General features: G+C 45.3%; 1 long non-coding RNA gene across 1 annotated transcript; it reads left to right on the forward strand.

Moving 5' to 3' along the window:
• The first annotated feature begins 1,262 nt into the window (after window positions 1–1,262).
• LOC148774228 (uncharacterized) lies at window positions 1,263–27,727 on the forward strand. The gene is made up of 3 exons (XR_016036019.1): window positions 1,263–2,930; window positions 10,423–10,538; window positions 26,835–27,727. It is a non-coding gene; the product is annotated as an uncharacterized LOC148774228 (long non-coding RNA).

The raw sequence follows: 27,727 nt of genomic DNA on the forward strand, positions 1-27,727 counted from the left end.
GAGATGCAGGAGGCTTAGCTTCAATCCCTGGATCAGGAAGATCCCCTGGAAAAGGACGTGGCAACCCACTCCAGTATTCTTGCCTGGAGAATCCCATGGACAGAGGAGCCTGGCAGGCGACATCCATGGGGTCACAAAGAATCGGACACGACTGAGCAACTCAACAACAACAAGCAAGCAGCATATCTCAGGTAGCAGCGGAGACTCTGAAGTCTAGTTCTTGCCTGTGCAGGTCCTCTGTGCTTTGAGCAGATCCTTGTGTTTATAGGTGTTAGACTTTGATGACTAAAGAGGGGTAACAATACTTTTATTTCCACAAGGTTCTTCTGGGGATGTTTCAAGCAAGACATAACAACACATGCAAAGTGGCAGATAGATCACAGATGATAGAGAGATATGACAGTTCCACAAGAGAGGAAGAGATGAACGAGATCGTATAAATATGTGTATTTCAAATAATTTCATTTTATCAACTCTTTAAAAAAAATAATCGTTTCCAACCTTTGATGAAGAAGCTAAAGGGACCTCGTAGCCACACATCAGGGTAAATCAAGTGGGTAGGAGTTGAAAGTGAAGTCAATCTCTGCTTTGCTGTGCATTCTTTAAATCTCATTATGTCTCTCAGAGTTTAAAGAATGGTGAATTAAAACCAACTCAAGACTCTTTGAGGGCTTCCCTTGTGGTTCAGCTGGTAAAGAATCCGCCTGCAATGTGGGAGACCTGGGTTTGATCCCTGGGTTGGGAAGGAGGTCCCCTGGAGAAGGGAAAGGCTCCCCACTCCAGTATTCTGGCCTGGAGAATTCCATGGACTGTAGAGTCCATGGGGTCGCAAAGAGCTGGACATGACGGAGCAACTTTCACTTTCTTTTCAAAACTCTTTGAAGAGTTGCAGTATAGTAACAAAAATATACAAATTTATGATAGGGATATGAGGGAAAACGAAGTCTGTGCTAAACTCATTGGTGATCAAGTCATAAAATTCCACGTGTAAGTTCATCATTTATGAATATCCTTCCAGTGCTAGTTTTAAAAAGTAGTAGTCTACACAATCATTTATTCAGCCTTCCCACCCCCTGCCATCCTCTCAATATCCAGCCAGCCTTCCAACCATCTGCTGCTGCTGCTGCTGCTGCTGCTACTGCAAAGTCACTTCAGTCATGTCCGACTCTGTGTGACCCCATAGACGGAAGCCCACCAGGCTCCCCCTTCCCTGGGATTCTCCAGGCAAGAACACTGGAGTGGGTTGCCATTTCCTTCTCCAATGTGTGAAAGTGAAAAGCGAAACTGAAGTCGCTCAGTCGTGTCCGAACCCTAACGACACCATGGACTGCAGCCCACCAGGCTCCTCCATCCATGGGATTTTCCAGGCAAGAGTACTGCAATGGCTTGCCATTGCCTTCTCCAACCATCTATCCATCCTTTATTCCAGCCATTCGTTTTACCATCCATTATTCATTAAGTATTGTATGCAAGCATGAATTCAACAAGTATTTATTGACCATTAAGCATCAGAGTAGAGATTCAAAGATAAAGAGTCTATGCTCCCTGTTCACAAGCCAGATGCAGAGCCAGATATGTAAATAAAGTACGTATTTATAAATCTACAATTAGAAGGAGATAGGTATGTTAATAGAGGCATGTCCAGAGTACCATGGAAATAAAAAGAAAAAGACGCCTGAAAAGCCTTCCGTAATTCTCCAAGCATATTGGAGGAAAGATTTAAGGTGCATCTTAAACAAAAGACTGGAAGGTAAGCTGGAGAACATCTGACAGAGAAGAGCTCACGTAGAGGAGAGAAAGTCCAGCCCTTCCGGGGAACTGGAGTTGCTGCAGCCTGATGAGATGGTGAGCATTCAGCAGGAAGAGGCGGGCTCTTCGTATTCCCCATAGGAATGATTCCTGGGATCATTCATTGAGAGTATCTATGGAGACTTTAGCCACAGAAGTGCAGGTGTGAGTCAGAGCCGGAGCTCTTCCAGGAGCAAGAATCTGTTTCTTCTAGGCTGTATGGTGGAGAAAGGCTAAAAGTGGCTGCCGATTTAAAAACTGGATTCAGAACTGAAAACTACAAGCCGGTCCAGGAGGGACAAGAGAGGGTGGGGTAGTGTGTCTAACTCAGGTCATGATTTAGTCTCAGGATAGATGATCAGGGTGTGCCTATGATTGGTTCAGGGATGGGAAATGAAATGTTTTAGGGCCCAGGAGAAGACCCCTGAGAGTCCCTCGGCCTGCAAGGAGACCAAACCAATCCATCCTAAAGGAAATCAGTCCTGAATATTCAATGGAAGCTCCAGTACTTTGACCACCTGATGCGAAGCGCTGACTCATTGGAAAAGACCCTGATGGTGGGAAAGATTGAAGGCAGGAGGAGAAGGGGATGACAGAGGATGAGATGGTTGGATAGTATCACTGACTCAATGGACATGAATTTGAGCAAACTCCGGGAGATAGTGAAGGGCAGGGAAGCCTGGTGAGCTGCAGCCAATGGGGTCACAAAGAGTTGGACACGACTCAGTGATCGAACAACAAGTTCCCAGGAGATAAAGTGGGATAGGAAGCACGTCAGGGGAGCCATCTATCACACAAACAGATACCTGTGGGTGACAGACAAGTTCCTAGAAACTCACCTCTGAGAATCCAAGTAACTACCATGGGCAGGGACTGCTGAAGACCCAAGAGCTCATTCCTAGGGCTGTGCGCATCTCTCTCTTAGAGGCAAATCTCTCCACCTCATTTAGACTTGGTTTTGCCTTTATAAATCTCTACAGACGCATGAAAACGAGAAACCTACAACACATAGATGAGAAGGGAGACAAAGCACCTCAGTCGCAACAAGAAAAGTTACTAGGAGACTGTGTTCACCTCTGTTGCCAAGAGCTCGGGAGCATTTTTTAGCTTCAAAGACAATGGACCTTTTTAAAAGATGCTTGGTAAGCTTGCTGCTAATACAATTCATGAACTCTCGTTAATTTTGAAGCTAATCACAGTTCTAGGACTTCAGTAATTATCTAAGCAATGTTTTACCACCCCAAAACTAATTCAAACTGAAGGGGTCCTTATGAGTACTTCCTATTACTAAAAGCAAGTGCCTATAACACCCAAGAAAGGGTCCTTTCCTCTTCTTTCTGGTTTGGACAGTGGGAAAGTATTGCATGATAAAAATTACAATCAGACTTAGAATTTCTTATGTTAAGGCATTGATGCTTTTGAACTGTGGTGTTGGAGAAGACTCTTGAGAGTCCCTTGGACTGCAGGGAGATCCAACCAGTCCATTCTAAAGGAGATCAATCCTGGGTGTTCATTGGAAGGACTGATGCTAAAGCTGAAACTCCAATACTTTGGCCACCTCATGCGACGAGTTGACTCACTGGAAAAGACTCTGATGCTGGGAGGGATTGGGGGCGGGAGGAGAAGGGGACGACAGAGAATGAGATGGCTGGATGGCATCAGTGACTCGATGGACATGAGTTTCCGTGAACTCCGGGAGTTGGTGATGGACAGGGAGGCCTGGTGTGCTGTGATTCATGGGGTCGCGGAGAGTCGGACACAACTGAGCGACTGAACTGAACAGAACTGATGTTAAGGCAGTGGACTATGAATAGCCATAAGATCACTGTCGCTCCTTTCATTGAAAGCTGGTCATCTTTCCTTCTCTCCCCTTGATTCTAGGCTAGCTCTCTGGTGCTCAGACCAATGGAATGTGGTAGTAAGAACTACATTGGTTCTCAGACCCAGGGAGATGGGCAGCTTTCACTTATTGTCTCTTGAAATCCTTTCCACAGAAGTCATGAGCTTCTGTATAAAAGCTCAGCTTCTTTGGGACTGCCGAACTGGAGAAGCCACAAGCAGATGTTTCCATCAACTGTCCTAGCTGGATTCAGCTTCCAGGTCCCTCCACCAAGGCACTAGACATGAAAACTAAGACGTCATAGCCTAAAAGGAAGATTTCAAGGGACTGGCAATATTTAACCTATTAGACCTGGGAGGACACATGCTAGATCTCTTCAAATATATAGAGGTTGTTAACCACACACTCTGCAACTCTACACATTTTTCAGATAGAAAAGATGAAGTTCCAGCCCTAAGCATTTCCTTCAAGCAGGAAGAGCGTCGACAGCTCTCCTTTCTGAGGCTGTTGGACTAAGTGCTCTGCGTATGCGATCCTGCATTGCAGGTGACCTTGACTTTCAGCCTATGGTTTTCTGGGCCTTTCCTCACCCTCATCCCCATCAGCGTTTGGTTGGATACCGTTAGGGATAACTTGAAGTTGAGAGAGAAGACACAACGATGAGGATGGCATTGCTCTTTCTCAAAAACTTGGGAAATAAGACAGTTCCACGGAGAACCTCAAAGAGACGTCAGTTCCCTATCAGCCCCAAACCCATCTTTCCCATGAAGCACCAGGGACAGTTAATAGCCTGGTCATGAAACTACATGCCATTTGTTCCCCTTGAACATTCAAAAATGCCTTGATTTGCACACAGATCTATACTGATTTATCTCTAACTACGTGGAATAAAGTAACTCACTTTTCTGTTAACTATGTGCTTAGTTGCTCAGTCATGTCCTACCATTTACAGCCAGGCTCCTCTGCCCATGGAATTTTCCAGGTGAGAATACTGGAGAGGTTGCCATTTCCTATTCCAGCTATAGTTAAACCCCAAATTTGTGGCCACTATTACAGGTTTAAGCCCAATAATGGCTTAAAACCTGGATATCTGGTCCAAGATGAGTTGGAAATTATTCATGAAAAAAGGAATGTCACTCTCCTGCCACAGTTGATGGAAGTGGCTCTGGACCATTCCTGCCTTCTAGAAATGTGTCCTGAGGACTCCACCAGTGGGCACCATGAGTAGCCTTCCTCCTGCCCGGACTCTTGTTTGCAAAGGCCTTTGTGCCATAGCTGCGTGCCGGGTTTTTGTGCAGAATCTTGCATCAAAGCACCATCCAAAGCCCACCCATATCCAGGTGAGTCCTCAGGGTCCCTGGCAGGACGGTCTGGGAGGTCCCGGCCGTGCTCACCAGCCCCACACACGACCGCGTCCTCAGAAAGCAGATGACGTATCCGTACCTTTGTGCATACCTTTCCCCAGAGAGGATCCCTAAACTCATCAGAGCATGCCTTTATGCTACAAACCATGGCATTAATATGGATTTGGAATATTTTCCTACCATAATGACATACTTAGTCTCCAACTTTTGATGATTTTTTTATCATTTGCTTATCCTTTACATTTTGTGGAGGGGCTTCCCTGATGACTCAAGGGGTAAAGAGTCTGCCTCCACTGCAGGAGACACAGGAGATGCCGTTTCAGTCCCTAGGTTGGAAAGATTCCCCTGGAGAAGGAAATGGGGCAACCCATCCAGTATTCTTACCTGAAAAATCCCATGGACCAAGGAACCTGACAGGCTACAGCCCAAGGGTTACAAACAGTCCAACGTGACTGACACTTTTAATTTTAAAGTACTCCTGGTTTTAGTGATATTTTATCACTTGCCTCTCCTTCACTGTTTTCTGGGGCTAGTTTCTCGTGGCTTACATTGCCCTGTTTCAAATTTGAACATCTGTATTTTGCAGGTTTGTTTTTTTTTTTAAGTCTTTATTGAGTTTGTTACAACATTGCTTCTGTTTTATGTTTTGGCTTTTTGTCCACGAGGCACCCCAACCGGGGCTCAAACTCACACCCACCGCGTTGGAAGGTGAAATCTTACCACTGGACCACCAGGGCAGTCCCCTCTCCCAGGGACTGTTCAGTGACAGGTCCACACACCCACCAAGTATTTCAGTGCCCTGACGAGGCCTGTCCAGGCCGAGGTGCCCTCAGTGTTTGACCACCGCTGCCAAACTTGATTGTCCGTGCACTGCTTTTATTACGGACACAAGGCTGAGCTCATGAGTGTAATTCTTTTTCTTGGCTATAACCATGAATTCACAAAATATGACTCTAATAAAGAAATTTGCTTTTATGCAGATCATTAAAAGAAATGCTAGATATCTTCAATAATATCCCAATTAGCTTTATCGAGTATACAATGCTAAAAACCCATATAAATCAACAAAATGTTATTACTGATATAAAATTGAAAAATTGGTATAATGCGAGAATAGTGCTCCCTATGATGAAAAACAATAGGCTTCCAGGATCTCCTGACTAGCAATGTTAAGCAGAAAATGAAGGTCATTATCTGGGAAATTTAAGCTTAAAAAAAAAAAAAAGCCCAAGCTCACTTAAATAGCCTAAATATTGAAAGCATAATATAAAAGTGTTCTGCCTCAACCATTTCTCTCTGTTAATACTGGTTGTCCCGTAAGAAATCTAATTTAAGGACAGCCACAGTACCTCTGTGTTCTCGGCAGTGCTTAATACTTTGTTCAATTAGTGCTAACTACACATAAAGTGATAATACATAATGAAGCCCCGGCTATATACTGCTTTTTGAAAATTAACACATCAGATAATTAGGTATGCAAGAGGTTACCTTTGCTGCTATTATTCTTCCCATTAGTATTACTGTTAATAAAAAATGCCATTAAAATCTCATGGCACACCTGGCCCTGTGCTGAACCGAAATGCAGCAGAGTCCTGCCAAAACAGTGAGAGAAGAGCCTGGCCCTGGGCACCGCTGGCTGGAGTGTGAATGGGCACGGCCCCTTGGAAAGCTTTTGGCAGCGTCTCCTGAATCTGAATACATGCCGTGACCCGGTAATTCCATTCGTAGGTATTTATCCAACAGAAAAAGGGTGCGTATATTCACCAAAAGATGAGTGCTCAAAAATGTCCACAGCATTCACACAACCAAACAAATTCAGCAGCCAGGCAAGCAAGGCTCAGCTGGGCGCCTCGGCTCAGGACTGGCTGCCATCCAAGTCAGCCAGGGCTAAGGTCTTATCCGAAGGCTCAGCCCAGAGGCTCTGGTTTCAAGCTCGTGTGGGCATCCCTCAAAGACACTGGCCTGCAGACCTTAGCTCCTCGCTGGCTGTTGGCCTCCCCTGGCTCCTTGTCATGTTGGGCCATCTGCAGGGAAGCTCACATCCGGACGTCTGGCTTCAGGACAGTGCCAGGAACACGAGAGAGCAGGGCAGGAGTCCAGCTCTCCTGGGAACCTCACCTCTGAAGAGACACCCACCATTTCAGTCACATCTGTAGAAGGCAATTCACTGGCTCCAGCCGAAGGTCAGGGGAGGGAATCCCACAGAATGTGACTATCAGAAGGTAAGGATCACTGGGGCCATCTTATGCTATAATATAATTTATGATTAAAAAAAACGTATTCTTAAAACTGCCAAGCGGAGTCACAGGGTCTGGAATACATAAGGTTTGTTGGTTTCATGCTATCTTTTTCATTTGACCTAAGAAGCTGTCCATGAATGCTTCTTACATTCTAATTCAGTTTGGGTTTTTTTTTCCCTGCTTAACAGAAGACTTCAAGCTTCCAGATTTACTTCTTGACAGACCACTACCTGATCAGACCCAAAGGAGCATCCTTTTTTTTTAACTTAATTTTTAACTTTCTTTGGCCATACCATGCAGCATGCAGGATATTAGTTCCGCGACCAGGGGTTGAACCCTCGCCCCCTGCAGCGGAAGCACGAACCACCGGACCTCCAGGGAAGTCCCTCCAATAAGCACCTTTAACCCGCTTACTCATCTCCTTCTCTAGCTGCAAAGGCAAGATCTGGAGGCCAGAGACAGGGGAGTTTCTGTCTTCACGTCAATCTCACATTACAGACACAGCTTAGAAAATAACCTGGAAGCCCAACAGAGTTCGCAGTTAATATTTGGGCCACCTCAGTTGGGGTTCACGTCATTACACACAGAAGGCAACAGACACAGTGGAGACTGCATGGCAGCCCGCATGCTAACACGCGGGGAAGAATAGCCTTTAAGCTTAAAGATTTGTCTCCATCTCCGTTCTGCCTTGGCATGGCTTCCCTGACAATTTCTACCAAAGGTTGAAAGACGCTGTAGTATCTGGCTGACCCATCACCACGATTTCCTTTGCCAAAAATGACTAACAGTTTCAAGTGATGAAAATAGATCCCATCTAGGCAACCGTCCTCTTTTCATCTTCTAAAAGGAGCTGTGTGACTCGGCGGCGTACATCACTGTGTACCTGGTCCGGAGTAATCTGTCAGTAAGCACTGCTGAGTGAGTGGGTGATGACAGTGGCCGCCCAGCGGAGGAGGGAGCAGGAGCAGCCCTCCCTGGTGCTCAGGGTTCGGGCTCCCCGCTCATCTCTGTCACTCCTGCTCATTTTTCCGACCGGTAAAATCCTAAAGTGCTTTGTCTCCAGGCAGTCCGTTTCCTTCTCGCTATTTCACCTCCTAGAGTTGACCTAAGCATTAAAGCCAAAATAATATCAGAGGGAGCAGGGGTTAGAACTCGGCCACTGAACACAGCTTGTTTGAACATAGCCCATTGTCTGTCTGCTCTTCCCTGGGAATGAAGCATCTGAAGCACTCAAACCTGAATCGTCCTAACCTAGTTTCCCCAGAAACCACCTCCCAAGTTCCCGTACACAAGCGCCTTCAAGACAATAATCAGAGAGTCAGAAATAGCCCCGTTCGCTCCTCCTCCTACTGCCAAAGTGACTTGAAACAACTCTGTGGAAAGGGTCAGTCACCCTACAGCACCTTCCGCTGCTGGAGTTCAGGATGAGGCTGGGTTTAGGGAATTCAGAGATGACGGTGACAGAAGTGAGAAAAGATGAGCTCGTGCTTTCTGTCTCAAAATGAGGCCCCATGGGCTGAACATGTTCAGTGGCTCAGCCGTGTCCAGCTTCTCGTGACCCCATGGACTGTAGCCCGCCAGGCTCCTCTGTCCACGGGACTCTCCAGGCAAGAATGCTGGAGTAAGTTGCCACTTCTGTCCCTAAAATACAGTTTCCCACCATGGACCAAACAACCAGTGAAGGTAGTGAGCCCTCAACTTGGTCCCCAAAGTGGAGGTTGGTGGCCAGACCACCAACCAGGAATAGTTGCATGAGGTCCTAAACTAGATGGGAGAATAGATAAGGTGATTTCTAAAACGTGAAAGTGATAGTCGCACAGTAGTGTCTGTTTGCGACCGCATGGACTGTAGCCCGCCAGGCTCCTCTGTCCATGGGATTCTCCAGGCAAGAATACTGGAAAGGATTGCTATTCCCTTCCCCAGGGGATCTTCCCAACCCAGGGAGCGAACCCGGGTCTTCTGCATTTCAGGCAGATTCTTTACCGTTTCAGCCACTAGGGAAGCCCTGCGATTTCTAAAGTTAGTTCCAAATCTAAGCATCTATATTATAAGATCTGCGTTTGATGTAGTGCCTGACATTTCCCCGTAGACTACTCTGAAACACCCACTGCGTCATTGCCCTTCCTGCGACCGAGGTGGTTACCACGCACTGTGTGTAGCAGTGTGTCCACAGATTAAAATGTCGCTACTTCATTCTTAGCCCGTAACTTGAGCCTCATCGGGACACCATTCTAGCCAATGTTTTTTACCAGATAAAGACAATACGCTCTTGAACTGCCTGCCAGTAATGAAAGAGGGTAAAAGTGCCAAAAAAGAGAGAGGTTTACCAATTTATTAGCTGGAATCCCAGGCTTTTTCCACAGCACCCAAGGCCCAATTTTTAATGTCAGTTGCCTTCCAATTAACATCGATGGGATATTATAAAAGCAGGTAAATAAAGGTCTGGAAGCAAAGATACGTTTAGGACTCAGCAACGAATAATAATCCAGGCTCCAAAAATGACAATTATATTAGAAGGTTGGAACAGATCAAATTTTCAAGAATCACTGCATATATAGAGAGAGACATAAATTAATTGGAAAGCTCACTGACTCTCCTAGCTAACCACCGTCCAGAAGACGGATAAGCTGTGAGATGGCCGGGAGTGGGAAGACAGGTCTGGGAGGAGATGCCGTTGGGAGCGAGACAGCTGGACCGTGTGTGACGAGCTGGAGGCTCATCCCGCATCAGTTAACTCGGAGAGGAACCCCTCCTTTGACATGGGACGTGCTGGGGACCCTGGGATAGGAAGGGTAAGCCAAAGTGGAAGGCCAAAGGAGTGAACACAACTATGAAGGACCTGGGTCTGACAAGGGAGGGGCCCAATTACCCCCCACTTCCTTGCGCCCCATCCACCCCATAATGCTCCTCCTCCCAGCGTCCCAGCCTCCACCCTGGGACCAGTTAACCCATTTGCTGGTTCTTCATCCTTAGCCCTCAGGGACCGTGTTCCTCCTACTTCATCCACCAGGGGGCGGTAAAGAGTCTCCCACGCTGCGGAGCTGGGCTGGGCTCTTGGTCTGAAGTGGTTCAGTCCCCACCATCTACAGTCCCACCAAAGGGGGCAGAAAACGGATGGTCTGTTCTGTAAAGAACAAGGCATTTGGGCTGATGACACAGTTCCCACTTTCTGCGTCACTTGTCTTAACAGGGCACAGGAAACACACCAGCTCCAGAACAAAGAAGAGTGATGTTCAAACTCCATTCTTGTGTCTCTTTGCCTCCCTTGAAGTATTTTTCCCGGAAAAAAGAAGCCTGTCGTTCCAGGTACATGGAGCTCCAATTTAGAATGAAATACAGGTGTTGATTACTTCCAAATTCTTAGGGCTTTACATGTATGAGAACTACTACGTCCTCAGAGAAATATGAATTAAAAGAAATGATGCTACGAAAACAGGAAATGTGTTAGATCTGAAACAGATCAGTGCTGACACCACATCTCCTGATAGTAAAGTTATAGTTTCGTCACCAAGTTATCAGAAAGGACGGGAGGGCTTGAGAACTGACCCACAAGTACTCCGGGCTCTCTGCAGACCCCATCCCAGGCTCACGTGGTTCTCCCCGCTCTCCCCCACCGGCCCTCGAAGGCCCTCAGCATCCTCACCTGCCCTGCTCACCCCTCTCTGCTCTGGCTCATTTACATGTCTACATGACAGCATTAGAGCCCGAATTCTAGGAAAGGGTGACAAAAGTGGACGGAAGGCCTCACGGCAGCTGATCCTGACGTGGATCCCATTTAAACTGTGGGCAGTGTGAGCACCAAACCATCTCAGCTTCAGAGGTCACTGAAAAGATCCTAGGTTTAGAGCTTAAGATAAAGATTAAGATAAAGACAATAGTCTTTCTCTCTGGAGATGTTGAAGCTGAAACTCCAATATTTTGGCCACCTGATGTGAAGAACTGACTCATTGGAACAGACCCTGATACTGGGAAAGATTGAAGTCAGGAGGAGAAGGGGACAACAGAGAATGAGATGGCTGGATGGCATCACCAACTCCATGGACATGAGTTTGGATAAACTCCGGGAGTTGGTGATGGACAAGGAGGCCTGGCGTGCTGTGACTCATGGGGTCACAAAGAGTCAGACACGACTGAGCGACTGAACTGAACTGAACTGAACTGGAGATGTAGTCCCTCTTGTGTGTGTGCTAAGTCATTTCAGTCCTGTCTGACTCTTTGTGACCTCATGGACTGTAGCCCACCAGGCTCCTCTGTCCATGGGATTCTCCAGGCAAGAACATTGGAGTGGGTTGTCACGGCCTTCCCCGCTCCAGGGGATCTTCGGGATCCGGGGATTGAACCCACACCTTCACGTCTCCTGCATTGGCAGGGGGGTTCTTTACCACTCATGCCACCTGGGAAGCCTGCAGTCCCTCTTAGCAGGACCGAATTTCATTGACTTTATGATCATTTCCCCCTGATTCTATTACATTTAATTCTGTCTCATATATGGAGAGAAAGAAAAGACATAAAAAAATGAGTGAAAAGCTATTTCCAAGTTCAGTGGCAAAGATTTGCTTCTTTTTTTTTTTATTAACTCCTGGTGGTCTGTTCAAGTTTTCTGTTGCTTTATGATTGATAGATTGTTTATAGGAATGTATCCATTTCTTCTAGGCTGTGTAATTTTCTGGCATATAATTGCTCAGAATAACCTCTTTATGATGCAGGAAGACCAATGGCGTCTCATCAAATGCAATGACAGTGCGTGGCTTGACTGGAGGTGTCATTGCTTCAGCCTCTGGCCCTTAAGTTTATACACGTCCATTAAGAATTTATCAGAGGAAGGAAGTTACTAAAAAAAAATAAAATCGAAGCAAGTCTACCTTGTTTCTTGGCAAGAAGTCATGCAAGAATGAGAAGGATAAGCAGAAAAAGAAAATGTGAAGAATCGTGGCTTCACCTTTACTTCTCTTTTTAGCCGAACAGCACCCATGCACCTAAATGGCAGCACTTTTTTCTTGACACATGACGGTCGGGAGGCGGAGAAATGATTCGGTGATGGGCGGGTCTCCACTGGCCTCCTCTGGACCCGTGAATTCAGGAGAGAAAAGTTTCCTAAAAGGGAGTCGGGAAGGTGAGCTATAAAGTCGGAGAGATGTTCCCAGAAGGGTGTAGAAGGATGAAAGGAAATCCTATGACTCAGTTCCATTAAGAAGCTGACCCTAGAAGAGCTGGCCTTGTGAGCAGCACGGATCCATTAGCTACAAGGAAAGGGAGAGAAAACTGCTGGAAGGTAATCAAGCTCAACATTATGCCCGTGAAAGGCCCTTGGAGTTTGGGTGGCATCTTGAAGCTGGGGAAATTAAAGCACCGTGGATACCCGGTAGGTGCAACACTGTGATCTTCCATAAAACGAGCCAGAGAAATGCGGGCAGAAGCCGTTCATTTATCGCAGGTACCTTTCCCCGCACCAGAGAGATGTCTTCAGGGCTGTGAGGCCGTTATGTTTCCTGTCCCTGGTGTGGTGACTGCTCATCAAAAGAGCTCCTACGAAGAGAGTCCTGATCACCTTGCTGCTCTTGTTGCCCGTAGGGGACACGTCTGTCCCTGCTGGTGCTGGAAGCAGGGCACCCACCCTGAGGGTGGCTCAGAAATCTATCGGAAGTGGGTTGCAGGGGTTGGCCGGGAACATAAAGTACGTGGCGTGAAGGGTGTTGTGTCCTGGCATGTGGCCGTGGGGAGGATGCAGACCGTGCTCTTGCCCTGTTTCACTGTTTCACACAGCACAATCAGGAATTGAGGGGGAAAAAGCTGAAACTGGAAAACTCTCGTTTCCTGGATTCCATCCAACGGCAGGACACTGGTAGTCATTCTGAGTAGCCCCCGAGGGCGGAGCCTTACAGAGCTGGTGCTCCCCACGCCAGCTCCTCACTCCCAGGGGCGTGATCATTTCGCACTATGAACTTCACATGTGTTGGGGATTGTTTTTACCGGGACTAAAATCCTTTGACTCACAAGTGGCTTCAATGGTTAGCATCCGACTCTTCAGATGTCCCCAGTACTTCAAGTCCAGAAGCAGTAACATTAATTGTGAAGGTTCAGTGCTATTACAGTCTCTGCAACACTCTAGGTTTGCATCTTCAGAAGAAACCATTGCTTCATGATGAATGAAAACGTGGAGGCTCTTTGCCTCGGGGTGTCGACTCCCCCGGTTTTCTTTCAACGTGTCCCCTGGGTGCTGGGGGGTGAGGAGCGACCCCTGTGCCCTGCTCTTTCCATGTTGGCATGACCCTCCAATCTCGATGCAGCTCCCTTGCCTTTCTCTTTGCCAGGACAGGGTGCTGAGGAATTAAGCCTTGCTGTTACTCTGATTTTGCTCCTATTCTCTCCCCTTACAGACTGTAGGTTGACTTTTCATGTGTTTGCCAAAAGCAAAAGCAACCATCTTTATTATCTAAATATGAAATTTATTATCCCTGGTGACTCAGATGGTAAAGAATCTGCCTGCAATGCAGGAGACCTGGGTTTGATCCCTGGGTCAGGAAGATCCCCTGGAGAAGGGCATGGCAACCCACTACAGTATTCTTGCCTGGAGAATCCCATGGACAGAGGAGCCTGGTGGGCTACAGTCCATGAGGTCGCAAAGAGTCGGACACAACTGAGCGACTAACGCACACACACAGCGAACATGTATACTAATCCATGTTTATTCCTCTCAGAAACTCTATAATTTATTTGATTGGGCCTGTTTCATAATGTCGACAAACTTGGAAGGCTGTCACTGAGAATGACCTCGGACCATTTATTCATCCATGAGATGTTCTACAGACTTGCTTTCATACTGCCCTCAGGATCTCCGAAATTCGGAGTGTATTTTATACTTAGAGCACATCTCAGTTCCAACCAGCCACATAGCAACTGCTTCACAGCCACACGGCCAGCTCCCAAACTGGACAGCAGAGGTCTAAAGCAATGGTCCTCAACCGGGGCTTCACGTGAGAGCCATCCAGGGGGCTTTCATTGTTTTCTAGTTTGAAGATTATTTATTTATTTTAGAAATGTGGATGGACCTAGAGTCTGTCATACAGAGTGAAGTAAGTCAGAAAGAGGAAAACAAATATTGTATATTAACACATAAAGGTGGAATCTAGAAAAGATGGTACAGATGGACCTATTTGCAGGGCAGGAATAGAGACACAGACACGGGGAACAAATGTATGGACACCAAGGAGGGAAGGGGAGGGTCAGACAAACAGGGAAGGGAGGGACTGACATACATACCCCACAATGTGTGAGACAGAGAGAGGGGACCTGGGGCAAAGCAGGAGCGCGGGAAAGGCGCTCTCTGCGACCCCGTGGACTACACAGTCCATGGAATTCTCCAGGCCAGAATACTGGAGTTGGTAGCCTATCCCTTCTCCAGCAGATCTTCCCAAGCCAGGAATCAAACTGGGGTCTCCTGCATGACAGGTGGATTCTTTACCAACTGAACTATCAGGGAAGCCCATAAAGCAGGAGAGGTGGGTTCAATCGTTGGGTCAGGAAGAGCCCCTGGAAAAGGAACTGGCAACCTGCTCCAGTATTCTTGCCTGGGAAATCCCACGGACAAACACACCTGACAGGTTTACAGTCCAGGGGGTTGCAGAGTCAGGCACGACTGAGCGACCAAACCACAAGTCCAGGGAGGCTGAATAAAAAGCGAGCTGCCGAAAGGAGACCTGACTTGCCAGCCAGAGAGTTTCCACAGGGCTGCGCAGCCTTTCTGACTTCGCGATGCAATGAGCTAAGGCCCGGAGTGGTGCCCAGGTGTGCACACAGACTCACAGGATGGCGGTCTCATTAGCAAGAGCAGACTAAGAACATAGGGGGCCACCCCCCCGGCACCGCATCCTGACTGTCCTGGTCCGCAGAGCAGAGTTGAATAAGCAGCTGGCCTGCTAGATAGAGAGCTCTGGGGGGAGGCAGCCAGCGAGAGGCAGAAAAGCCAGCCCCACCGACTTCCCCATCCGTGAGCGTCTTACGGGAAGGGCTGGCGCTCTCGGAGCTGCATTTCCCTTTTTTCTCCTCCACTAAGGCCCGTATGGTTTTCTAATGGCATTTTAAGCCAGCTGTTAATGCGGGTAATGTAGTTTGGGAGAAAGCAAAAAGGCCCAATTATAAGAATCAATATATTGCGTGAAGGGAGAACAGAAGCCTCTATTAAATATGAAGCAGGGCTTCAATTCCAACCAGAACTAGGCCAAGCGAGGAAACAGAAACCATCCCGCGAGACGGAGGCGAGGGTGACGGAGGAGCGTTTCTGAGCCGAGCTCGCGCATTGCCTCCTGCCCGGCCGGGCAAACCCTCGAGGTACGCGGGTGGGCCCGGGCCCAGAGCACACGACGGGCTGCCGCCGGCACTGGCCGAGTTAGATCTCGAACTGTGGATGGGCACGTTCACTGGCCCTCCCCGGAATCCTTCCTTCAGCCGGGACTTCCCGAGTGTGGTCCCCGGAGCAGCAGCGCCGGCTTCTGAGAGCGTGTCCCTTGCAAGAGGCCCCTCCTGAGAGCCCCACGGGCCGCGGCCTCCGCAGTTCCCCGCACCGGCCCAGCAGAGCTGCGTTCTCGTGCCCTCGACACGCTCCACGCAAAGCCCAGGGCTCAGCCACGAGATCCGCCACTCAACTACCCACTGTCGGGACTTCCCTGGTGGCCCCGTGGTAGAGAATCTGCCATGCAATGCAGGGGACGTGGGTTCCAGCCCTGGTCCGGGAACTAAGACCCCACGTGTGGAGAGGCAGCGAAGCCCTCACGCCACAGCTACTGAGCCCTCGAGCTCTGCAGCTCAGACCCCAGCCGAATAAACACATTGAATAATTTTAGAAAAAGAGCTATCCGTTCTGGCAGTGAAGGATGAAAAGGTGACTCTGACACGCTCCACACCCTTGAGGAGTCCGTGGCAACCACTTCTCTGAGCCAGTGGCACTTTCATAGGGTCCCCTCAGAAAACCGTGTTCTTCCCTCCCACTGTGCCTTTAAGTTAGTAAGCATAATGAGTGTTAGTCGCTCAGCTGTGCCCGACTCTTTGCGACCCCATGGACTGCAGCCCACCAGGCTCCTCTGTCCATGGGATTTTCCAGGCCAGGGTACTGGAGTGGGTTGCCATTTCCTTCTCCCACTGTGCCTTGAAGGGCATCTCAAATTTAACCCTGGGCTGTGTGTTCCTGGCCCTGGATGAAATCTCCTGCAGGACTGAGCACCTCTCCAGGTCCTCTCAGATAATGAAAAGATTTTGGTCCACTTTTGTTCAAAGTCAAAATCCTGGCCAGACCCAGACACACACTACTCTCTATGAGCAGAAAACCCCTAGGGGATTGAAGTCTGTCCCCAGGACCTCGCCCCCTTTCTGGCCCATTCCAGAGAGCACAGCTAACTGCCGCATCTTAGGTTCAAATGGAATTTCTTACTCAACCAGAATTCAGGAGAACTAGACCCAATTCTATGGACCCTGAAGAAGTCCATCTGCCCGATTGCATGCCGGGTGCCTCCCCTGTGAACCAGCCTCCAACAAGCCATGATCGGGGTCTACGGACAGGCAGACATCAGCAGAAGCTCATGCAGAAGATCTATACTTAGCCAGAGATCTCAGATATTGATAGAGGCTGCGCCCTCACTGCCCAGGCCCTGGCTAAAAACCATTAAGAATTCAGGAAAGTGCATGAAGCTAATTGCTAAGCAGCACTCCAGAGCTGGGCTCTCCATATGAATCATTTTACAGCACAAATAGCTGGGCTGGGACTGTGCAGTGTATACGCGATAGGGCTGACTGATGGACTGACCACACTCCCTCCCTTCTTTCTTTACCGCCCACTCACGACTTCTCTGTAGCTGTTTCAATGGCTGGGATAGCCAACTCCGACATCTTTAGAAAAGATCTGGATGTTTTCCCGGGAGCGGCGGTTATCACCTTGTGCTATACTTACTCAGCACACTCCACTCCACAGAAGCTCTCTCTCCCTTTGATGAATTTTCCAACTTGGCTGATACCTCTTTTTTTCCCTCCTCCAGCCGCCTCCAAAGTTTCTCCAAGCTTCAGTTCTTGGCCATCTTCTATCTACGGTCTAGGTACTGTCTATCTGTCTAGTTATCTATCATGTAGCTAGCTCAGTTCAGTTCAGTTCAGTGGCTCAGTTGTGTCCGACTCTTTGCAACCTCATGGACTGCAGCACGCCAGGCCTCCCTGTCCATCACCAACTCCCAGAGTTCACCCAAACCCATGTCCATTGAGTCATTGATACCATCCAACCATCTCATCCTCTGTCGTCCCCTTCTCCTCCCGCCTTCAATCTTCCCCAGCATCAGGGTCTTTTCCAATGAGTTAGTTCTTCACATCAGGTGGCCAAAGTATTGGAGCTTCAGCTTCAGCATCATTCCTTCCAGTGAATATTCAGGACTAATTTCCTTTAAGATTGACTGGTTGGATCTCCTTGCAGTCCAAGGGACGCTCAAGAGTCTTCTCCCACACCATGGTTCAAAAGCATCAATTTTTTGGTGCTCAGCTTTCTTTATCATCTGTCTATCTAATACATCATGCCCAAGAAGCTCTACTCTGGGGAAAACCCAGCACTATATCACTAACCCCAGCCTCTCCCCTGAGCTCCAGTCCAAACTTACTGAACCCCTTATAGCAGGGGTCTTCAACCCCCAGTCTGCCATGGACTGGTGCCAGTCTCCAGCTTGTTAGGAAAGGGGGTACAGAGTGGGAGGGGAGCTGTGGGTAAGCAGGTGAAGCTTCATCTGCCACTCCCCATCACTCCCCATTGCTTGCATCCCCCCAGCATCTCCCATCCATATAAAATTTGTCTTCCGTAAAACTGGTCCCTGGTGCCCAAACGGTTGAGGACCACTGCCTTATAGGAACTTGCACCTGGATGCTCTTTTGGTTTCTAGCGTATGACTCTTCTCTTATTAATATCTTGGGAAACTTGCAAGACCTAATGAGCTTCAGTAGGGGATAGAGGCTACATCCCACTTAAGAAGCTGGAAAACCCAGACGCTTGCTCTCCCAGCTGCCCTGGAGTCAGGAGCCTGGGGTGCAGGGAGGCAGGGGCTGGGAAGCAGGAGTACTCGTGACTGAAGTGGTGGCAAAGAGGCTAAGGAGAGAAGAACCAGCACCCGTGACCGCAGGGCCCCTGACTCAGGGCGTTGTCCCAGGGTGGCCCTCAGCCTGGTTCTACAGATCTCCTGAAGACTCTGAAAACTACCCAGACCTACTCTGAAAGGTTCCTTGGCCACTTAAGTCAGAATTGATTTTGGTTGCTTCCAAGGAGAAATCCTAACTGATACAGTTTCTTATCCATCATCTTGAATTCAACTTGTCTAAAATTGAATTCTGGCCTTTTTCCCCTAGAACCTGTTATTTATTGGAACTTTTCTTTCCAATGACATCATTCTCTCCATCACCTGGCCTGAAACCGCAGAACTATCCTTCATTCTGCCCGCTCTCTTGCGCCGTTCTGTCGTCAGGTGCGGTTTGGTTGTTCTATGATGATACCTTCCTTATCTGTCTCTTCTTGTTATTTTTATGGCCACAGTCCTGTGGTTCTAAGCTAGTCTAACTTTATCTAGGGTCATCCTAAGGCAGCACACAGTGTTCTAACTGCTGGCCCTGTCTTCAAGTTTTCCACCTTTCATTTCCTGGGCTCATCACTTAAAATGCCCACAGGCTTTTTTCGCTGTTTTAGTATTAGCCTCTGCTCATAAACTTAAGGAGGGCTCCCACACCGCAGAGTAAGCTCCAGACCACTATGAGACCCAGAGGCCGTCCTGCCCTTTTCCCAAGGGTTCTTTCCTCCAGATATGCAGTCTCTGTGTTTGCTCCGGATCAAACCAGGTTAAAAGTTTAGCCCTTCTTTGCATCTTACCCAAACATTCTAAAACGTTAGTGAGCAATTCAGACCTTGAAGGTTTCATAGACATGGAACGACAGTTCGCACTGCACACCCCTGAACAAGCGTATGGAAATTTGTATTAGAACTGTGTTTCCCACCTCCCTTCTAGGCCATGGGCGTGAAGACCCAAGTTATCTCTCAGTGATCTGTTTACTTCTCTGCATTCCTTTGCTCATCGGTAAGATGAGAGCAGGAACAGAACCCATTTCACTGGTGTTGTCATGAGGCTTAAGTGGGTAGATGGGTGTGATGCCCTCAGACCAGTGTCTGGCCCTGCATGGCTCCACTCTCATCACCCCTGAACTTCCCAGCTCTGTGAGCCAAACTTCCTCTATTTGCTGAAGGAAATTTGAGTTGGGTTCTTTTCCTCTCTCCATAAAAGACCTGACTATGAAGATCATAAAAAACATAAAAGACACAGCCCTGTGCTGTAGGTTTTATTTTCCTCCATTTTATAGGGAGTTAGCGAAGCCAAGTAATATTCTTTGGCAGTCCAGAATATTCGGTTTTGGCCTTCAGGGCCATTTAAATCAAGAGAAATTGGAAAATGTTTATTTTATGGTCATCATAAATATTTTGCCCCTTAAATTTTCTGAAACCTCCCCCGCAAATAGTATAATTCTCCAAATATCTGGTTTAGTTACTTCTTTCTTAAATAATGTGTATCTATGAAATATCTTAAGCTTATAGAAAAGTACTAAAAATAATAGACATCTTGGGTTTATTTCTAGAATGCTTACAGCTTATTTTTCATAATAGGTCTTTAACCCACCAGGAATTTCTTTTTCTGTGTAGTTTTTCTGCCCGCAAGGAGTTAAGATCTAATTGCATCCTTTTTCATGTAAATAATCCATGGTAGCTGTGCCATGTTTTAAGGATCCATCCTTTCTCCCAATGATTTGTAATACCATCTTTGTCCTTTACGTTACCTGATACCCCTGTGCCTGTTTCTAGATGGTTTTGTCTCATGACACCCCCTTACATTACTGCCCATTTTATTTTTTTAAAGAGTCTTCTGATGTGAACTTTTTTTTTTTTTTTGATGTCTTTATTGAATTTGTCTGCATTATGCTTTGGCTGTTTGGCCCCATGGCATGTGGGATCTTGGCTCCCCAACCAGGGATCGAACCTGCACCCCTGCCTTGGAAGGTGACATCTTAACCACTGGGTCGCCAGGGAAGTCTTGTGTCCATTTCAGTTTTTATGGCTATATAACATCTCCATTTCTCTTGTATTTCCATCCTCCTTTCTCAGCTTCTGCTTGCACTTTGACCCCTGATGCCACTGCTTTTCCAAAAAAAAAAAAAATACTGTTCTTGGCTCTTTACTTTCTCACATGAATTTTAGGAAAAGCACATTGAATTTCACAAATAACTTTAAGAGAGTTTTATTGTTGAGTTAGATTTTTATTGGAATTATATTGAATTTATAAATTGTTTGGGAAGAATTAAAGCTCCTGCAACATTATCTTTTCACCCAGGGATGTACTATGTTCTGACATTTATTTACATCTTCCTTTATGTCTTATAGTAAATGTTTTCTATGACAATGTCATATGTTTTGGAGTTGTATTCCTGATAGCCCTACAGTTTGGGATCATACATAAATGTTGTCTTTCTTAAATTCACATTGTCAGTCATTTGGTACTGCTGTTGAAGAACACTATTGATTTCTGTATATTAATCAATATCTAACAACTTTGCCAAATGCTTTTATGAGTTCCCAGAGTTTACCTGTAGAGTTTCTTGAATTTCCATAGATACATTTATTATCAGCAAAAAACAAAATTAACAGTTTTCTTCTTCCTCTTCAGCCCTTATGTGTTGTATCACAGTGTCCAGGCTCACTGCTTGGTAATGACCTTCAGTTAACATTCAGTGGATGGAGTGATAGCCAACAACCATATGCTGCCACCAAGACGTTTGATATTGTTATTGTGGTGGAGATAGACCACATTTAACCCCATGTTTTCCATTTACTTATCTTTGCTCTTGTACACCACCCCTAACTATTGGATTCAACTTCTTTTGTTTGAATTAGAACTTTTGAAGATTTGCATCCTTAGTTAAAGTGTTAATTAGAGCAGGAAAATAAAACTTGTTTGCACCTAACAGGTTCCAACTGAAAAAAAAAAAAAATTGGTCTTTTCTGAGATTTCTAAAACCCAACCTTGAGTACTATACAAGTTGGAGACTCCAGTTTCACTACTCTTGTGGTCAGAACCTCAGGCCAAACCAAGATATAATAAGACAAAATTCATCTTGGGATGCAGATACCCCTCAAGTTGTGCCAGAGCCAAACCCAAAAATCACTCTGGAAGGGTACATCCATAGCCCAGACCACAAGGTGTTTCACAGGGAAAAAAGTCCAAATAAAATAAGTCCACATAAAAGTTATAAAACTGATAAGAAAGTAATTGATCACAGCCAAGAGTCAGCAGACATAGACGGTAGGTTTAGACCTCTCAGGCATGTAAGATAATAGATTATCTAAGAAAGAATATGCATTAAATAAGCAGGCTCGATCCCTGGGTTGGGAAAATCCCCTAGAGGAGGCTCCAGTTTTCTTGTGGGACAATGCCATGGACAGAGGAGTCTGGGGGCTACAGGGTCACAAAGAGTCAGAGACAACTGATCACACTCACTCAAGACAGTAAAAGACAAAAAAATTATCGGTGCTTGAGAAGTGAATAAGTAGATTTGCAAAGGTACTAATTCAAGTTCTAGAATTTAAAGATATAGCCATTTAATAAAAAAAAAACCTCTTTGTATATGCAAAATAATAATTATGACCATTATGAAGATAGAGTTAATGAAATGGATAATAAATGATAATAGATAATGATAATATTTCTAAATGTGGTTGAAAGGAACTCTTGAAGGAGACTCCATGAGAGGCCACCTCTAAGAGAATGTTGCAGAAGCACAGGCTGGTTCCTGGGGTCTGGAACACATTTCCCTCATGCCAGTCTCATGAGGAACTGCTCAAATCTGATACAAGTAAAGTTTACTGTAGAATTTCAGTTCTGTGAAAATCCACACCACTGACAAGAGAAAAGTGCCCAGGATAATAGGTGGAGTGCATAGCTTTAACAAATTAAATGATTGAGTGAACCTCCAAAGCAATCATTTCAAAGACTGTCTTCCCTTTTTAATGTGAAATGGGATTAATAAAATGTGAAGTCTGAAAAAAATATGAATAAAGAAGGACTCACTCATAATCCAACAACCCAGGGAGACCTATCCAGGTATATGCATTAACCCTTGAAAGGTGAAAGAAAGTGAAGTCGCTCAGTCATGTCTGACTCTTTGCGTCCCTATGAACTGTAGTCCTCCAGGCTCCTTCCTCCATGGGATTCTCCAGGCAAGAATACTGGAGTGGGTTACCATTTCCTTCTCCAGGGGATCTTCCCAACCCAGTGATCAAAGCTGGAACTTCCGCATTGCAGGCAGACACTTTACCTTCTGAGCCACCAGGGAAGCCCTCACTATCCGTTACTTATATTTAAATAAATATTCTGTGAAAGTGTTAAAAAAAAAAACCCACAAAACTGTAAATAAATAAGCACAAAACAGAGGTACGAAAGAGACTAAAAGTATAATGGAGCACAATGTAGAATCTTTGCTTAAAAAATTAAAATCACAACAAAATAAACCACTTTATGCAAAAATGAAAGCTGCCAAAATGACACAAGAAGACGTCGAAACCAGCATAACTTAATAACTTTGGAAATATCTGGAGAAAGAAAGTATCTCCTCAAAAGACCTGAGATTCAGAACGCTTGACAATTAAGTTTTTCAAATGTTTAAGAAGTAAAACTCCCAAACTATATAAGCAGTTTTTGAGCCTAGAAAAGTCAAAAGGGGACGCTCCAAACGGTTTCAAAAACTAGAGACTCAAGAAGCTATAAAACTAAACTTAATACGGACAATATTATTAGTATATTCTGATGTATGTGCTGTCAGTATTATTCTATACAAATCACTCACGGAAGTGTCACAGATGTATTATCATCCTATGTTACTATTAGGTTGAGAGTTTCTTAACTCTTTCTGATAGCGCTGCTCTCATTCTTGAGAACTGAGTACCACTCAGATGTAAACGGAACTTTCATTAAGGTTCCACACTTTTCAGGTTAACAGTATGTCACATGACACATTAAAGAAAGAGACTGTTCAATATAACAATATGAGTTTCACTGAAGGACAAATTGGTTCAAATTTATATTCATTCCAAAACTGTTAGTTTCTCTCTCATAATAATAGAAATCCAGTGGTTTTTTTTCTTTCTGTCTTATTATCAAAAGTTCTGGGTGTCTAGTTAAAATATTTAATTTTATCTGTTCAAAGATTTTTATTTTATCTGTTCAAGATTTTTATTTTATCTGTTCAAGATTGTCAATCCTAAAGGAAATCAATCCTGAATATTCATTGGAAGAGCTGATACTGAAGTGGAAGCTGCAATACCTTGGCCACCTGATGCGAAGAGCCGGCTCATTGGAAAAGACGCTGATGCTGGGAAAGATTGTGGGCAGGAGGAGAAGGGCAACAGAGGATGAGATGCTGGATGGCATCACCGACTCGATGAGCACGAGTCTGAACAGACTCTGGGAGACAGTGAGGGACAGAGAAGCTTGGGGTGCTGCAGTCCACGGGGTTGCAGTGAGATGTATGCAACTTCGTGACTGAACAGCAACAGCAAAAATCAAGATGATCTGTTCCCGTTTCTTTCTCTTTTAAATCAAACTGTTTCACAAAATTTCCTACACACTTCATGATGACTTTCTTTAGTTACATGACAATTACCTGGAGAACAGAGATTGTTTGTCTCCTTCCAAGTGTTAGTCACCTAACTACCTACCTGCTGCTGCTGCTGCTGAGTCACTTCAGTCGTGTCCGACTCTGTGTGACCCCATAGACAGAAGCCCACCAGGCTCCCCCGTCCCTGGGATTCTCCAGGCAAGAACACTGGAGTGGGTTGCCATTTCCTTCTCCAATGTGTGAAAGTGAAAAGTGGAAGTGAAGTTGCTCAGTCGTGTCTGACCCTTAGCAACCCCACGGATTGCAGCCTACCAGGCTCCTCCATCCATGGGATTTTCTAGGCAAGAGTACTGGAGTGGCTTGCCATTGCCTTCTCCGAACTACCTACCTACCTAACTAAATACCTACCTAACTAAATACCTAACCTATCTAACTAACTAAATATCATTTATTCCCAGTAGGTGTAATATGGCATCTGGATTTCACTATGCTAATAATATTAAAATGTTTAGCAGAAGAAATAATTCTAGCGTAGTCACTTAAAAGTTAGCCGTAATGCTAGGCAAAATTAAAGTCCTTTGTAAAAAGTATATAGTCTCTGAGTAATTTAGGGAAAATATTATAGTGGATGAAATTATCTAACCCTCAAAAAATTCTGAAAGATTAGATGGATTTTGGTTCAAAAAATCCCTTTATAAAATTAATATTGTAGTTTCAAAATTTTAAATGATCTTATCTCTTGTGCACATAATAAATATTTAGTCTATTAAGGCTTCAATGGTATGATAATATATGCTCTTTGAAATCTAGAGATGAAAGGCATTCAGCAGAGCAAATTATTATTTTTTATTATTTTGGGCATATAATATAGCTACTACTACTCTATTAAGAATGTTTTGAGACATCAAAAATAACATTTGAAAATTAGAAGTTACATTGGAGAGCTAAGTTCTTTTTTCTTTGTTTTTTTCCATCTATCTATAACTCTTGGAGATCATTCTAAGCCAGGACATGCAGGTCTACTCATGCTTTTCAATGATTGCTTAGCATTACTCCATAGCATGGAGTAGTCACTAATGAACACTTTGTATTTTTCACTATTACAATTAATGCTGCAGTGAACAGAAAGATGTACCTATGTTTCTTATACATGTGAGTACTTCTTCCAAAGAAGTTTCTAGAAGTAGAATTGCTGTTCAAAGGACATATGAATTTCTGTCTTGATAGATATTGCCAAATGGTTTATAATAAGGCTATACAAAGGTAAACAACATGAAAGCTCAATAAAATATAAAAGATATTAAATTCACGCTGGGAGAGATGGCATGATAAATGGGATTTGCTTGAAGATACTTCAGCAAAGAACATGAAAGAATAGGCACAAAAGTTGCAAAATTTTGAGAGTTGTTAAGTCTGGGTGATACCTATATGGAAGTTTATTCTGTTACTCTACTTCTGTGTGTGTCTGAAGTTTTTCATGATGACTTTCTTTAATCTTGACACACTGCTCCTTCAGAAAATCTCTCCATTTCCGTTTCATCACATGCTAAATAGACACCAAGACCCTGGGCCAAGCTCCGTTCATTTCCTAGTCTAGGTGGAGTCCAGCCAAAACCCATTATAAAACTAACATTTCAGTTAATTCACTGGTACCTAAATCTTTGTCTGAGGTTCTTGGTACAATAAGTTTATTTAAGGGTAATTCCTTGCTCATACTGATTTTTTATCATTAAGGTAAAACCTGGGGAAATTCCCTAGAGTAGGAAATGGCAACGCACTCTGATATTCTTGCCTGGGAAATCCCATGGGCAGAGGAGCTGGGAGAGCTGTGGCATCTCACAGAGTCACACATGGCTGAGTGACTGAGCAAGAATACAAAACCAGGTACACTCTGTGCAGTAGCGGGCAAGGCGCCTTTTTCACCACACACACCGTAGCCAACACTGGGCTGTTGTCTTTTAAAATAACCTCTTGTAAGTGTGATGTAGAAAGATAAAGAGGAGTGAACCTGGCTTGGTCAAGGCGGGAGGTCCTTTAAGGCAGCAGAAAGCACCAAAGACACAGAGGCGGGAAAATGATCTTATTTCTCCAGTCCTGTGTTACCAGAGGTCACTCATTTATCAAGTATTTATTTGCCCAGAGCCTCTGTATTTAAGTGGATATTAATGGCATTAGTTAAAAATATATTTGTAGCTTACAAAATAAATGAGTCACAGGATGAAATGTACAGCATAGGGGGAAATAGTCAATAACAATGCAATGTGTTTGCATGGTGACACATGGTAACTAGACTTGTGGTGATCATTTTGGAATGTATAGAAATATCAAATCACTATGTTGTACACCAGGAACTAACAGTGTTATAGGTCAATCCATTAAACTTAAAAAAACCCAAACAAACAGACTCATAGGAAAAGAGATCAGATTTGTGGTGGCCAAAAGTAGGGGATAGGGGAAGAGGAACTGGGTGAGGTGGTCAAAGGGTACAAACTTCCAGTTATGAGATAAATAATCACCAGGGATACAATACACATCACAAGTAGGACAATTAACACTGCTATGTTACACATGACGGTGGCTAAGAGTAAATTCTAATTTCTTATCACAAGAAAAATCTTTTATTTTTTTATCTACATAAGGCAATGGATGTTCACTAGACACTTCACGGTAATTATTTCATGATGTTCATGAGTCAAATCATGTTGCTGTGCACCTTACAGAGTGCTGTGTGTCAACTATATCCCAATAAAACTGAAAGAAAAAGTATACTGGTAACTAATCAAAGCTTTATTCCTTATAAAGTAAGAAGAAACCAGGGGGAATGCTTCTTTTAAAACCTGGCAGCTTTCCAAGAAGGGGATTACCCTTCTGCAGACTTTCTGGAATATCTAGAATTTCGTGGAGTCCAGCCTACATCTTTCCTCTCTCTTCCAGGCCTTCCTCAGTGCCCTCTGGCCAGGAAAACTTCGGCGACAAAATATTTCAGTACATTATCAAGATCGGTGACATCCAATATTTTCCTGTATCTCATTACACTTTAGGACACTGTCACAACGGATAGCCCTTTCTGCAGCAGCAGATTTCTCTAGCAAACTCTTCCTGAAGAATTAAAAAACAAGCTCGCCTTTAACAAAGACAGAAGAAGACATCTTCATTTTCCAGTGGGGCTGAAATTCAGAATCAATTCTCCAGAAACCATAATGTTTACCACCAGGCGAGCAATAACGCCTGTTTCAGGTTAAATGGAGAGAAAAGACCTTTCCCTTCCGTGCTGCCTGCAGCTAAATGAGCCCAGCACTGCAAAGCCTCCTTGCCCTGCTTTTAAAAGCCAGTCCTCAACTCTAAGGAGCTGCTTGGCTGGGCGTAGTACTCTGGCTGTTTCAATTTGCTGGGCAACCCGCGTATTTGAACAGCAAAGACTGGAAAGGAGGAGGGGGAGCAGGGATGGCCGAGACAAAGAGCCCCAGCAGGGGCGGGTGTGGCGTTCTTCCGCCGCAGCATCTCCCTGCGATGTCCTCCGGGGCTCCGCCAGCCAGCACCTGTCAGCGCGCCTGCACTGCGCACAGGCCGGGAGCGCGGCTCCGCGGCCCTGCCGCGCCGGAGCCCAGGCTGACCGGCAGTGCTCCAGGGGCCGCAAGCGCAAAACGAGGCTTAAAATCAGCAGTTATCCTGACGGGTTTAGCCGTGAAGGCGTTTTCAAGAAAGTAACCGTCTTCTCCTTGAAGATAAAGAAAATGTAGTCATCTCTTCCCTTAAAAGCCAGAATCATGAAAAATAGTGATTCTAAAAAGAAAAAAAAAAAAAAATATATATATATATATATCTGA

Source organism: Moschus berezovskii, chromosome 23 (assembly GCF_049115385.1).
Source record: "Moschus berezovskii isolate FMDL1 chromosome 23, NW_MosBer_1.0, whole genome shotgun sequence".
NCBI lineage: Eukaryota > Metazoa > Chordata > Mammalia > Artiodactyla > Moschidae > Moschus > Moschus berezovskii.